Below are 15,101 nucleotides of genomic sequence, written 5' to 3' on the forward strand. Positions count from 1 at the left end.
AGGAGGCAGAGATGGATCATCCACTCGACACTTCTGGCTGAAGATGGTTGCAAATGCTTCTGCCTTTTCCTTTGCACTGACCAGCTGGGATCTGCCATTATTGATGATGGGGATGATTGTGGAGCCTCCTCCTCCTGTTAGTTGTTTAATTGTCCACCACCATTCACGACTGGATGTGGTAGGACTGCAGAGCTTTCATCTGATCCGGTGGTTGTGAGATCGTTTAGCTCTGTCCATTGCATGCTGTTTCCAGTGTTTAGAATGTAAGTAATTCTGTGTTGTAGCTTCACCATTTTGGCAACTTATTTTTAGGTATGCCTGGTGCTGCTCCTGGCATGCTCTCCTGCACTCCTCATTGAACCAGGGTTGATCCCCTGGCTTAATGGTAATGGGAGAGTGAGGGATATGCCAGGTCACGAGGTTACAGATTGTGGTTGAATATAATTCTGCTGCTGACGGATCACAGTGCTTCATGGATGGATGCCCAGTTTTGAGCTGCCAGATCTGTTCTTAATCTATCCCATTTTGCACGGTGGTAGTGCTACGCAACATGATGGAGAGTATCCTGTGTGAAGACAGGACTTGGTCTCCACAAGGACTCTGTGGTGGTCACTCCTATCAGAACGGTCATGGACAGATGCATCTGCGACAGGTAGAGTGAAGTCAATAGGTTTTTCCCTCTTGTTGGTTCTCTCACCACCTGTCGCAGGCCCAGTCTGACAGATATGTCCTTCAGGACTTGGCCAACTTGATCAGAAATGGCGTTATCAAGCCACTCTTGGTGATGGATATTGAAGACCCCCATCCAGAGTACATTTTGTGCCCTTGCTATCTTCAGTGCTTCTTCAACATGAGGAGTCCTGATGCATCAGCTGAGTGAGTGTGGTAGGTGGTATTCAGCAGGAGCTTTCCTTGCCTTTTATTGAGACATCATGGGGTCCGGAGTCAACGTTGAGAAGTCCCACGGTCACTCCCTCCCAACTGCGTTGCCATCTTTGGTGGATCTGATCTGCTGGCGGATGGGACATACCCAGGGATGGTGATGGAAGAGTCTGTAAGGTATGATTCGGTTAGTATGACTACATGAAGCTGATGCTTAACTAGTCTGTGGGACAGCTCTCCCAATTTTGGTACAAGTCCCCAGATGTTAGTGAGGAGGACTCTACAGGGATGGATGTGCTTTTGTCGTGTCCGTTTGCTAGGTCAATAATGGATGGTCTTCTCGTTTTATTCTTATTAGGCCTATTCATAGCATTTTGGTACAACTAAGTGGCTCGTCAGGGGGCAGTTAAAAGTCAACCACATCACTGTAGCTCTGGAGTCATGTATAGGCAGACCAGGTGAGGACAGTAGCTGGCCTTCCCTAAAGGAAGCAGATGTGTTTTTACAACATGGCCACCATTACTGATACTGGCTTTTTATTCCAGCTGCCGTAGTGGGATTTAAACTTGCCTCTCTGGATCATTAGTCCAGACCTCAGGATTACTAACCCAGTAACATTACCACTATGCTACTGTACCCAATAACTGACACATTACTTGTGTTGCTATTGTGTAAGTTGATAGAGTAATATACTGATGTCATAGTCAGATCCTGATCTTTACATCTGGAACCCTTGTGGTACATTTCATTATAAGGTGTGTACAGACATATGAAAGGATACACCCCTGCTTTCGAACTGTCCTGATTGCAAATAAAGAGTACTGCAGTACTTTGAGTAGTTAAGATATTTCATCAATAAAGCTAAAATTGCAAATGATCTATCCACTTCATTCATGATTGAAACCTTGGTACTCCAATTGCTAATGTGCAATATTCAATATGTGCAGTACGTCTTCAATCCCTGATAACTTTCAAGAGCTCATTTCTACATTATGCTGTGTTGATGCACGTTGTGCTGGCAGCAGTTCAGTGTGGTCCTGCTATCTACTGAGTGAGGGTATTATTTGACTGAAGTCAAGGCTGGAAATGGGAAATGGAGTTCGATGGTGGAAAACCCTTGACTGTGTTTTACAGATGCAGATTTCACTCATGATCAGGGAATCTTTTCACACAAGGGATTGGAAGCAGTGCTAGTTCAAGGGCAGAGGTTAATAAATGTCCTGCAGGCCTACTTAGTTCAGCTGTCATTAGCGAGTCTGTTTTTGCTGCTGGAAATAGCACTGGCTTAGCGTGTCACCCAGCTCTGCCAGTGACTGCACATTATGGACTAATACACGATCAGGTAGTATCTCAATGTTTGATCCACAGATTAAAGGTTTAATAGCCTTTTCAATAATCAAATTTAGTACATTTACAGGAGCAGCATACGTCTTGGGAAATGCTGATGTCAGAGAGCCTGCTGATCGTGCCTGCTGATCAGCAGTTTGATGCTGTGCTCAAACTGTGCCTCAATTTACAGCTTTACAAAGGTTTTTTTTTTAGCAGTATCAGCTAAGTGTGAGACATCATACTTTGCCTAGTATCTACCAGAGAGGCTGGAGCTTTAATAGCGCTGCAACATTAGATACAGCAAGAATGAAGTGTGTCAGGGAGCAGCCAAAGGCACTGTTACCCGTACAAGACAGGACAAAGACATTAACCAATGTGGAACGTTTACAATTTGCTTTAGGGTTTGTATCCTGCTTTTTTGCAGAGACTAGTAGTGGTAAAAGCCCATAAGTAGTGAACACAGCCAATCTGACAGTTTGCCCGCTTAATGGAGGCAATTACAACCCAACATGCCTTCAGTAAACAGACAGGATCGGTTGGAGCAGTGGTTATACACCATGCCTGCTTTTACCCTCCACTGAAGTCGGGAATGTAAAACCAGTGTTCTATCTGAGTCTGTGGGTTTCCTGCCCAGCGAAATAAGTTAAATATGTTTGTCCATTTTACTTATCAAGTCTCTAGATGCCCTACATCATCGTCCAGGTAACGAAGCTGGCAGGCAACCTGCTCCCAAACTTATCAGTGATACCTCAGTCAGGCCAGTAACCTGGAATAATCCACCCTCCAATATATCATCCTTGTTGCCTCCACCTATTGCCTTCCCTGGCAACATAGCCATAAACAGATTGTGTTCTGAAATATGCGCAATTTCTCATGTTTGTATTTATTTGTTAAGATGTGTGCAGGAAGTAGGAATGATATTCTACAGTAGATGACTATTTTCTGGAATCACTAAGCTTGTTATGGATTATGTCTACATCTTATTCTGAAACGAATGTATTTGAATTGACATGTATGTTCTAAAGAATGCAAATTGAATTAATTTTCATGCTTGTCAATATTAATGTCAATGTGTATTCTTGAATTAATTATATTTTCCCAAATACATGAATGTGACCTGATCTTGGGTGTCAGCCTTGGCTCAGTGATAGCACTCTTACCTCAGTGTAGGTCATGGGTTCAAGCCCCACTCCAGAAATTTGAGTGCATAATGTAGGTTAGCACTTCAGTGCAGTCCTGAGAGAGTGCTCCATTGTTGGAGGTGCCATCTTCCAGATCAGACATTAAAACAAGGCCCCATCTTCCCTCTCAGGTGGGTGTAAAAGATACATTTTGTGTGTATTTAACGAAGTACTTCATTGGCTGGAAAGTGCTTTGAGACATCCAGTGGTTGTGAAAGGGGCCATATAAATGCAAGTCTTTCTTTTCTTTTTTCTTTTTATTATACACAGCTAGGTGTTATGCAAGATGCAGCAATTGGAGTTGGCTATCTGGGCACCTATATCTTGATATATATCCGAATATATATAACATATATATGTAAATAAGAACATAAAGGTCACTCATCTACAGTTTTCACAGAGTAACGCACACAGGTAATTCAGTTCTCAAAGCCCCTGGAAAGATCACAGATTATAATGTAATAAAAATAGAATTTTACTTAGTCACTGTAATTCAGTCAGCCTGATCTTATCCCCTACATGGTGTGATCACCCCTATTATTACCAACAGTGGATCTTCGGACTCAATATGAGGTTGAATAAAAATGGTGGCCTGTTCGTAGCTGCCTGAAATCTTTCAAAATACAACAAATAAATGGAGAAAAAATATATAAAATGAAATAAAAGATTATATAGATTCACATCTTTGAGAAGGAAAACCTTCTGAATATCTGTGACCTGTCACATTAGTCTAGTTTCCCAGATATTCTGGTCATCCCTGGGATTATTTCTCTTACTGTAACTCTCTGATCTCACACACATACTGCTGCCTTGCTAACAGGGACACTACATAAAATGCATCCTATTATAACACATGACCCCCGACTGCAAAAGATAGAGGTTGCTGCCAGTGAGAGCAGTTTAGAATGGCTCAGTATCACAACAGGCAGTGTATTTATTAAACGAGCTCCTGAGGGCAGCACTGCATGCTGAAACTTTAATGGCAGATCAGGTACAGACGTGTATAGAAATACAGGAAACAACAACAAGTTGCTTCTATAATAGCACCCTTAGCATAGAAAAACATCTCAAGGCACTCTAAAGAAGCATGATCAGACAAAAATGGACAGTGAGCCAAAGAAAGACATTAGGAGGACAAAAGTTTGGACAAAGAGGTGGGTTTTAGTTTAATTTAGAGATACAGCACTGAAACAGGCCCTTCGGCCCACTGAGTCTGTGCCGAGCATCAACCACCCAATTATACTAATCCAACACTAATTCCATATTCCTACCACATTCCCACCTGGCCCTATATTTTCCTACCACCTACCTATACTAGGGGCAATTTATAATGGCCAATTTACTATCAACCTGCAAGTCTTTGGCATGTGGGATAAACCAGAGCACCCGGAGGAAACCCACGCAGACACAGGGAGAACTTGCAAACTCCACACAGGCAGTACCCAGAATTGAACCCGGGTCGCTGGAGCTGTGAGGCTGCAGTGCTAACCACTGCGCCACTGTGCTTGAAGATTCTTAAGTAGTGGGAAGAGAAGACCTGGCTAAAATAGGGTAGGTACGAGTGGAACCAAACAAGGGCAATGCCATTGGGCTGGACAATGGAAAAAAAGGGCATTGGAGGAGGATGGTGTGATTGACTGTGTCAATGTCTACAGAGAGATTGAGGACATGGCAGGTTTATGCACAACAGTCACAGAGAATGTTATTTGTGACTTTGGTTAGGGCCCTTTCAGTACTGTGGCAGGGGTGGAAACCTGATTTGAGAGACTCAAACATGGAGTTCTGGGAAAGATGGCACAGATTTGGGAGGTGAGATAACAGATAACAGAGTTATCTGTTTCTAACTGTGCTATACCTAGGCAGTCTTGATGCAGGTACAAAATTCACAAAAGTAATATTCCTACAGCATGCCTCATGGAAACAAGACTGAAACATTTCCAATTCAATCTCAATGACCAAGAGGCTGAAACTGACTCCATTAGCTGAATTTCCTTGACGAAGGTGCAATGCCTTTTAGGAAACAAGAAACTGGCAACCAGAAAGTAAAGGGATGAAGGTTTATCTAGAACAAATAGAAACACCGTCAAATTTCAGCATCAACAGTCACATTACCCCAAGTAGGTTTTTGGAACCAAGGAGTGATATGGAGTAAATCGTAGCCTACTTCAGGACATTATGGCCCTGATATTTGCAAGGAGGCGGGAGGGAATGGTTGCTGGGGTGGTGGGAGTAAAATTTAGTGGCCGGAAAATTCACGGAAAGGCGGTGGTCCTGCCAAATATAACAGCAGGGGCTCATTTAATGATTTATTTCTCTGTTTTCTGGCCAGCTGATTGAGACACTGATAGGCTGTCCAGCAGGAATCTGCAGTTGGGGAGTGGAAAGGAAAGAGGGAGAGATCACAGGTTGAAGGAGGTGGTGGAGATAGAGGGATCATGGTGTGTGAGATCGTGGATTGGGGGTAGATCGCTGGGGTGAGGGGATCATGCGTCGGGGAGATTGGGGAGTTGAAGTGATCACGAGAGAGATTTTAAGATACCGTGGGGGGTGGTGGCGGATTGAAGACTTGTGGGAGACTGGGGAGATTGTGGGTTGGGGGGAGATAGTTGTTGGGAGGGTGAAGATCGTGGGTCAGAGGCTGCTAAAATCCGAGGCTCATAGCCTCATTAACATATTTAAATAAGTCACCCACCTCTATAGAGAGCAAGATACTCGTCTTGTCCACAACCCTCCATTAAAATCAGTAGTAGGTATGTTTGAAGCAGGTTTGGATCGTGTTTCAGATTTTTGAAATTTTAACACTTTCCCACCTGTCATGCAGGCTTAAAATTACCACAGATATTACTGAAGCACAAATAAGACATTCTTTTAATATACATGGTACCCACACTTGCTGTCTACTCACAACCTCAATGTAATTTGCCCTCTCTTCTATTTAGCTCTTGCTGTGGTAACTGATGTGCTTTCCTGGAATGGCTGAGTCTATTCAGAGTGGACTCTTGCTCCAGCATTATCTGACCTCAGTTGTAATAAGTGGCAAGATCCCAGGAAACTGACAGACAGTTAAAGAAACAGGATGTCTCAGCTGTCCCAGCTGTAGAAAACCACCACCATTTCCATTTCTGCTCTTTGCTTAAACTCATCAATTATTTACTTGAAAACTTTTGGCACCCTGATGAAATGCCTCATCTTATTTAGTTTGGAACTGGGGAGCAAGCAGGCTACTGAGCAGGACTGGGAAATTCTATTGCATTAGGGTTGAATTAATACAGAGACTGTCGAGGTGGAAAATCAGAGTAAGTTATCTCAATGTATCTAACATCTTTCCTTCCTCATCTAAGCTGCCTCAGCTCAACTGGAACTTACCAAAGCTCATTCTACCCTCCACTCCCCAGCTATAAAGCTATATTCACACCTATATTGTCTCACCTCAACTTAATGTTCACTTATTTTAAATGCAGCATACTTAACTTTTGTTTGAATGGAAAATTAATTGAAACAGGTATGAATAAATCCTGCACTCAGGAAAAAGCTTTAAAAATACTTTGTCCACTTTTATAACATTTTATGAGTTGAAGAAAGTGGGATAGATTCTATTACACCCACACAGAATGGCTAAACAGCTTACTCATTGGAGGGTAAGTATTAGCGCTGCGATGCAGGCATTGTCTTAAAACCACCCCTTCTGGGAAGTGATAGGATAGGACCACAGCCAGTTTGGAAGGAGAGGACATTGATAGTGACACTGAAATAAACGTGTTGAAATTGGAGATTGAAGCCCAGATCAAACCTGTCATCATTGTTTCTATTTCATTCTCGGGATGCCAGGGTTGTTGGCGAGGCTAGTGTTTATTGCCCATCCATAGTTGCCCTTAAAAAGGCAGTGGTAAGCCTCCTGCTTGAACCACTGCAGTCCACATGGTGAAGGTGTTCCCAGCAACGATGAAAGAATGGCCGTATATGTCCAAGTCAGGATGGTGTGTGATTTGGAGATGGTGGTGTTCCCGTGTGTCTGTTGCCCTTGTTTTCCTAGGTGGCAGAGTTTGCGCGTTTTTGAGGAGCTGCTGAAAAAGCCTTGGTGAGTTGCTGTAGTGCATCTTATAGTTGGTACACACTGCAGCCCCGGTGCACTGGTGGTGGAGGGAGTGAATGCTTAAGCTGACTGATAGGGTGCCAATCAAACAGATTGCTTTTTCCTGAATGTGACAATGAAAACTCAGTATCTCGGGGCGCCACTGAAGGAGCTACCAGTGTATCTCCTCACAGGGTGAATTTAATCATCAAGAAATGAATATGGAGAGATTGCCATTTATAATGTGATTGCAAAAATACCAATAGATCTGGGAAAGGATGAAGAAGGTCCCTTAGAGACCTGGGCTGAGATATGGGGATGTGACTATTGGAGGAGCAATGCCTCCTGTCTTGTTGGTTAGAACCCAATCTCTTGGTTATGACCAGAGAACACTGGAGAGTTGTAGTAGGGAGCCTGATGCAAGTTTAAGGACAGAGTGGAGTACCTGCTTTCTTTTGTGTTCTTGTTTTCTACTTTCTTTGAAAGAGGATACAGGGGTGTTACAAATTTTGGGTCAACTTGAGATATTCTATTGCATTCAGTGGTACTGGTCAAAGCCCAAATCAGTTCCTGTGCCGCCTGCATTTAGGGTAGTCCCCGCACTGTTCAATATCTAATTGTACGATAGCTTGATGTGTTGGATGGGCTTTGCCTACCCATAATTTTTGTATGTTTTTGTATGTTCGTAACCTGGGTGTAACAACAGGAGCTCATTGGGATCGAAGTTGGATATCATGTTTTTCACACATGCTGTTATATGGCCTTCTCCACTAGGTAGAATGAGGCCAGAAACAAATCAATAAGCTGCTTTATTAACATACGCAGTTAACTCCTTGTAAGCAAATTTCACTTACTTTTTTCACGTGACTTGGTGAAAGTTAAAACATGGGCACCAGAGTTTTGGATGACCTCAAGCTTACAGAGGTAGAATGTGGCAGACCAACCAGGGGTGTTTTGGAATAGTCAAGTCTAGAGGTAACAAAGGCAAAATTGAGGATTTCAACAGCAGATAAGCTGAGACGGGGTGAAGTCAGGCAATCTTACAGAGATGGAAATAGGCAGTCTTAGAGATGGTGTGAATATGTGGTTGGAAGCTCATCTCGGAGTCAAATATGACACCAAGTTTGCAAATAGTTTCAGACTGTAGCTAGGGAGATGGATGGAGTTGGTCGCTCGGGAATGGAATTTGGAGCAGGGACCTAAAACAATGGCTTCAGTCTTCCTAATATTTACTTGGACCTATTTAATATTTAATGCAATCTATATTGACTCATTTTATTTTAAAATACATCACATAAACATAACTCATTCCCAAGTCCATCCTGTGGGAAAAAAAAGACAAAAAAGGCCCAGAAATTTGACTCGGGGCTTGGTTGGAATGTATTGCAATATTTGAACTATGTTTCATGGTATTGGTGTTATATATTCTGGGCTGGTGTCAGCCTACTTTTCTAAAATATAGAGAAAGACTTGCATTTATATAGTGCTTTTCATGAACACAGGACATCTCAAAGCGCTTTACAGCCACAGTGAAGTATTTTTTGAGGCATAGGCTGGGATTTTATGTTGGGCGGACGGGAGCTGGCCACTGATTGAAAAGTCGGTGGCGAACCCGCTTCCACCTTGCCTGGGGATCCGTTCTGTATTTTACGGGTCCCCAGGCTTTCATTGTTCCGAGGCGGACTTCCAGCCGCTTGAGGGACAAAGTCCCGCCTCATTGAGCTGCCGGCCAATTGGCTGGCAGCTCTTTGTCCCAGCAGCGCCACTGGGAGCAGTAGCCACTGCTGGGATTGCAGCCCAGCTGACCGCAGAGGAAGACATGGAGCCAGGAGTTAAGGTAAGTTTTAGTTGCCTCGCTGGGGGTAATCGGTTGGGCCCCGGCGAGGCAAGGGTGGTCGGATGGGGGGAAGAGGGCATGTTGGATGTTGGGGATGGTTGGAGTACTGGGGTCGGCCAACCATCGGGCACCTTATGCCCGATCATCTGGGCCCACCCCCGGGACAATTGGCAGCCACCTGGTATTTCCAGGAGGCTTCTCTGGGTCCTTGGCCACCCATTTGCCACGTGTAAAGTCTGAGTGAAGGTGGGCGAAGCCTCTTAAGAGGCCGTTAAGTGGCCACTTAAGGACCTTGATTGGCCTGGGGCGGGCAGGCTGTTTTTTGCCCTCCCCCCGCTCTACGTAAAGTGGCGGCGGAGGCGGGATCAGCTTGGGAAGGTCTCCCAGTGCCTCCTGCTCCATTTTACGCCACCCCCCCACCCCCCGTCACTGTCCCGCTCGCTGGGGTGGCATGAAATTCCGGCCACAATCACTGCTGTAATTTAGCACTGTTACTGTTGTAATTCTACTGTAGTATGTTTTTTCTTATAGTTTATGGTTCAATTTTTAAAAAAATTAAACATCCCACCTGACTGCTATCACCTTCCCATATTGTGTCTTGGCCTCAGTTTAACAACTTATCAGCGACTTCAAGGTGTATTTATACATGTACACTGACGACACCCAGCTCCACCTCTCCACCATCTCTCTCAGCCCCTCCATTGTCTCAGTGCTGCCAGACTGATTGTCCAACACACAGTCTTGGATGAGCGACAGCTTCCACCAGTTAAACACTGGGAAAATCAAAGCCATCATCTTTGGCACCCATCACAACCTCCATACCTGTCACTGATTCCATCCCACTCCCAGTCCACTACTTAGGCTGAACCAGACTGTCTGTAATCACAGCATCCTATTTGGCCCTGAGCTGAACTTCTGGTCCTATAGTCTCTCCATCACAAGATCATCTACTGCGATCTCTGTAACATCACCTGCCTCTGACTTTGCCTCAACATATCTGCTGCTGAAACCTTCATCTGTGCCTTTGTCACCTCCTGAATTGACTATTCCGATGCTCTCTAGGCTTCACCTTCCATAAACTTCAGCTTATCCAATATGCTTATTATGCACCAAATCCTGCTCACCCAAAACTCCTTTCCTTATTGACGTACATTGGCTCCGAGTCCCACAATGACTCAACTTAAAATTCTCATCTACATGTTTAAATACTGTCGTGGCTACTCTATCTGTGTAACGTCTTCCAGCTCTACATCCCTCTCCCAACTCTCTTATATACTGCGCATTCCCCCTGCCCCATTCACCCCACCACTGGCGGTCCTGTATTGAGCCACCCAGCCCCCTTGCTCTGCAATTCCCTCTCTAAATCCCTCCACTTCACCACCCTCCTCTCCTCCTTTAAGACCCTCTGTAAAACCCACCTCTTTGATCAAGTTTTTGGTCATCTCTCCTAATGTCAATTTCTTTGGCTTGGCCTCTGTGGAGTGTCTTGGTATGTTTTTCTACATTAAAAGGCACAACAGAAGGTGATGGCGGACAGCATTGCCTCAGCAATGGTCACACTCTTAAAGGACCTTTGGCCAAAAGCAAGGAAAGCAGTCACAGGCCAGATGAACTGAGTCCGCATAAGCCTCCAGATGCAAAAGAAGCCTGTAATAAGTTTAATGACTTGAAGTTAAGACCATCAAATACAGTCAGCATGCATGCAATTTGAGTAAGGCAGAACATGTCAATAGGCTTTGGTATTAATGGTTCTGTTTCCATGAGTATAATTTCCAATTATGCTGCACCCAATCAAGTGAACATGTACAAGTGTAAGCAATGCTGCTGCCACCCAAATGTGAAGTAAATGTATACTTTCTATACATATATATATATATAAACCCACACGCACATCATGCTCACAAGAAGTGTAGCAATGAAAATACAGAAACAAACTGAAAAGTTATAAAACTTAAGAGAACAATTTTAAAAGATTGTGACATTGGCTGTCAACAAAATGGAGGACAAGTCATGACTCATACCACCTCCTGCACTGTAATCCACTGTAATGAGAGTGAATGGTGTTGCGAACATTTTGGGGAATGAATATTGTTTAATAAATAGTTAATCTTCTGTTTTAAACTTACAACAAAACCTGTCACTGTCTGTTTACTTGGCAAGTAAAAACACAGGGATTAAACACTAGTAACACAAAAATACTGTCTGTGGTCAGTTGGGAGGTGAACTGTGGAAACCAGCCACGCCATCACCCACCTGTCCATAACAACTGACATAAGGCCAACAGATAGAACAACAGTAGGCAATATTTAAAGATCTAGAAAAGTTCAGGAGAAATATATTGCACAATAAGAACAAACTAAGTCAGGAAAGAGAGGCTACGGACAAATAAAAGATGAGTTGGGTAGGGTGCGATAATATAAACAATAAGGTAGAGAATGACAAAAGGGAATAAGATAAGCCCAGGAAGAAGGCTAAAAAGATGATAGGAAGGCAAAGAGGAAGTATAAAATGAAAATATCAAAGAATATTTAAAAATTAAATATTTAATCAGCATTTAATAACAAAAAGGAGAATTAAGATAGGGATGGGACCACTGATGTAAGATAAAGTCACAGGAGATGATACTGAAATAACACAGAGACTGAATAAATACTATGGGCTGGATTTTAAGAGCCTGCTGCCGATCTTGGCAGTGAGCCCAAAAGATGGCAGCCCACCTGTGCGGGCTGCAGGCCAAAGAGCCACTGCGATCTTAAGCATGGAGGCTCATTTAAATAGCCAGGGCCGCCCGCCACCGCCACCCCCCCCCCCCACCCCCACAATCTCGCGCAGGCGCTGGGCCATTTTTAAAGAGCAGCCAGCCCTGCCACCCAATTTAAATTTTTTAAGTCATACCTCCAAAATTAAATAAATAAATTTCTAACTTCCCTTTCCCAAACCCCAATAACCATTACAATAACTATTTGACCTTCACCCGCCCCTGTCAAAATACTTACCTTTTACAGCTGACCTTCCTCCCTCAAACTGCACAAAGTTTATGGTTCAACCCTTCCCACCATCCCCTACACCCATTACGTGTATTTGATCCCATTTTCCCACCCACTCGCAACACTGATCAACTTACCTCCTCCCCACCAGTGTGGTGCCTCACTTCCCCGGACTGGGATCTGAAGACACGGGAGTGCCGCCACCTCGCCGAAGATCAGGGCAGGCCCTCAAGATTGCAGGTAAGTCTATTTAAATGTATTAATTTTATTCATTTAGATATTTAAATTGTGGTCCTGTTGCCCAGCGCCGGAGGTTGGCCATGACAGAGCCTCGCCGCTGCCAGGAGGATCGGGCTGGACCCTCCCAGCGCGAGGTCTGTGGCGGGCCTCATCCAGAGCCATCTTCAGGCCGCCCCCCGCCACCATGGAACCTAACACCCGGGGGAGAACAAAATCAAGTCCTTTATCACAGTTTTCACTGAAGAAGCCGACAAAGAGGAAATTTAAACAGTTGAGCCAATCAAGGGGAATACTACAAAAGTTAAGATAGAAAGAAAAGTAATATTAGATAGACTAGCCAAACTTGAGGACAAGAATCCAGGCCCAGATGGATTGCACCCATAGATACTCAAAGAAACCAAAGGGTAGATAGCAGAGGTACTAATGTTCATATATATACATGCAAAAGAAAAAGGAACTGGACTGATGGGCAGCTAATATAAATCCTATCTTCAAAAAGGTAATTATAGACCAGCTAAATTAATGTCAGTGGTAGGAAAGTGCTAGAACATTTGCTAAAAGATCAGATAACAAAACATCTAGAGACAGAGAATGTAATAAAAATAGATCTACATGGATATCTAAAATGAAGGTCATGTTTAACCAACTTAATTGAATTCTTTGAAAAAGTAACAGAAAGAGTCGAAAAGGGCAATGCATTAGATATGGTATACTTTCAGAAGGCCTTCGAAAAGCAGCCATAAAAGAGACTCATGACAAAGGCCAGGATGTTCAGAATCAGTGGCCAAGCAGCAGAATAGATTGAAAGATGCTACAAAGCAGAAACTAGAAGATAAAAGTTAAGGGAAGTTTCTCAGACTGACAGAAAGTGGGAAGCAGTGTCCTGTAGGGTTCCATGCTGTTCACCATATACATAAATCATCTGAACTCAGAAATTGGAGGTATGGTGTTGAAATTTATAGTTGATACCAAAGTACATTTCTAGCGGAATAGAATACAAAGGTAGGGATTTACAAAGAACCTTGGTTAGACCACATTTGAAGTATTGTGTGGAGTTCTGATCTCCATATTACAAAAAGAATATTGAAGCATTCTAGGAAGTGCAGAAATAATTTATGAGGTTATTACCAGAATTGAGAGGATGCAACTATCAGGAAACATTGTGACAGAGTGGGCTCTTTTCTCCAAGGAAAAGATTAACGGGGAGACCTGTTAGGGATCTTTAAAATTATAAAGGGATTTGATAGGGTGGATGTGGAGAAACTGTTTCAACTTGTATAAAAGCAAAATACTGCAGATGCTGGAAATCTGAAATAAAAGCAGAAAGTACTGGAAACACTCAGGCAGCATCTGTGGAGAGAGAAGCAGAGTTAACGGTTCTGATGAAAGGTCACATAACTGAAACGTTAACTCTGCTTCTCTCTCCACAGATGCTGCCTGACCTGCTGAATATTTCCAGCACTTTCTGTTTCAACTTGTAGTTGAGTCCAGAACAAAAAGGCATTAATACAAGATAGCTACTAACAGATCAAATCAAGAACTTAGGAGGAATTTCTTTATGCAGAGAGTACTGATAATCTGGAACTTGCTATCGTATAGAATGGTTGAAGCAGACAGCATTGACACAGTTAAAGGGAAGCTTGAGGCTTGAGGGACGAGCAGGTGGAGGGATGTAGGGCAGGGTGAGGAAAGATAATTAGTATAGGAAGAGACTCATGTGAAGTATAAACATTGGCACAGATCAGTTGGGCTGAATGGCTTGTTTCTGTGCTGTGGGTTCTAAATAGTCTATAATCTGCCTATTAATGTTATCAAAACATGACGCCATGTCTGCCATTTTGTCATACTCCAAAACAGTTTGTCGGTAAACTTCTTACACACAAATTTATTTAAAATCAAATTCTGGCAGTACAAGTTAACTGATATGCATTTAACTGGGTGTTAAAATAGGAGACCATTTAGTTAACAATGACCACAACATAATTTGGTTTAGAGTAGTTCTGTAAAGAGACCAGAAAATATCAAAGGTAAAAATGCTCAACTAAGGAAGAGTTAATTTCAGTATTCAAGAAGGGACCGATCACAGGTATATTGGAAAAGGCGTTTGCAGCATAAAGCAGTGCCAGAGCAATAGAAACATAGAAAATAGGAGCAGGAGTAGGCCATTCGGCCACGTCGAGTCTGCTCCGCCATTCATTATGATCATGGCTGATCATCCAACTCGGTAACCTGTTCCCAATGGAAGGCATTCAGGGAAGAGTTAGTTCAGGTACAAACTAGGCATATTCTTTTGAAGGGAACGGATAGAGCATCCAAAGTTAATGTGGCTTGGATGGAAAAGGAAATAAAAGATAATATTAACCAACTTATGACAAATGTCAAGAGCAAGATTCAGTTAATAACCAGTTTGGCAGTGCTCAAGGGTATCAATATCAATGCAAGGAGTATACAGAATAAAGCAGATGAGTTAAGGGCACAGATAGACACGTGGCAGTATGATATTATAGCTTTTAGAAAAACATGGCTTAAGGAAGGACAGGAATGGCAGCTTAACGTTCCTGGTTACAGGGTTT

The sequence above is a fragment of the Heterodontus francisci genome, chromosome 17 (genome assembly GCF_036365525.1).
Source record: "Heterodontus francisci isolate sHetFra1 chromosome 17, sHetFra1.hap1, whole genome shotgun sequence".
Classification (NCBI taxonomy): domain Eukaryota; kingdom Metazoa; phylum Chordata; class Chondrichthyes; order Heterodontiformes; family Heterodontidae; genus Heterodontus; species Heterodontus francisci.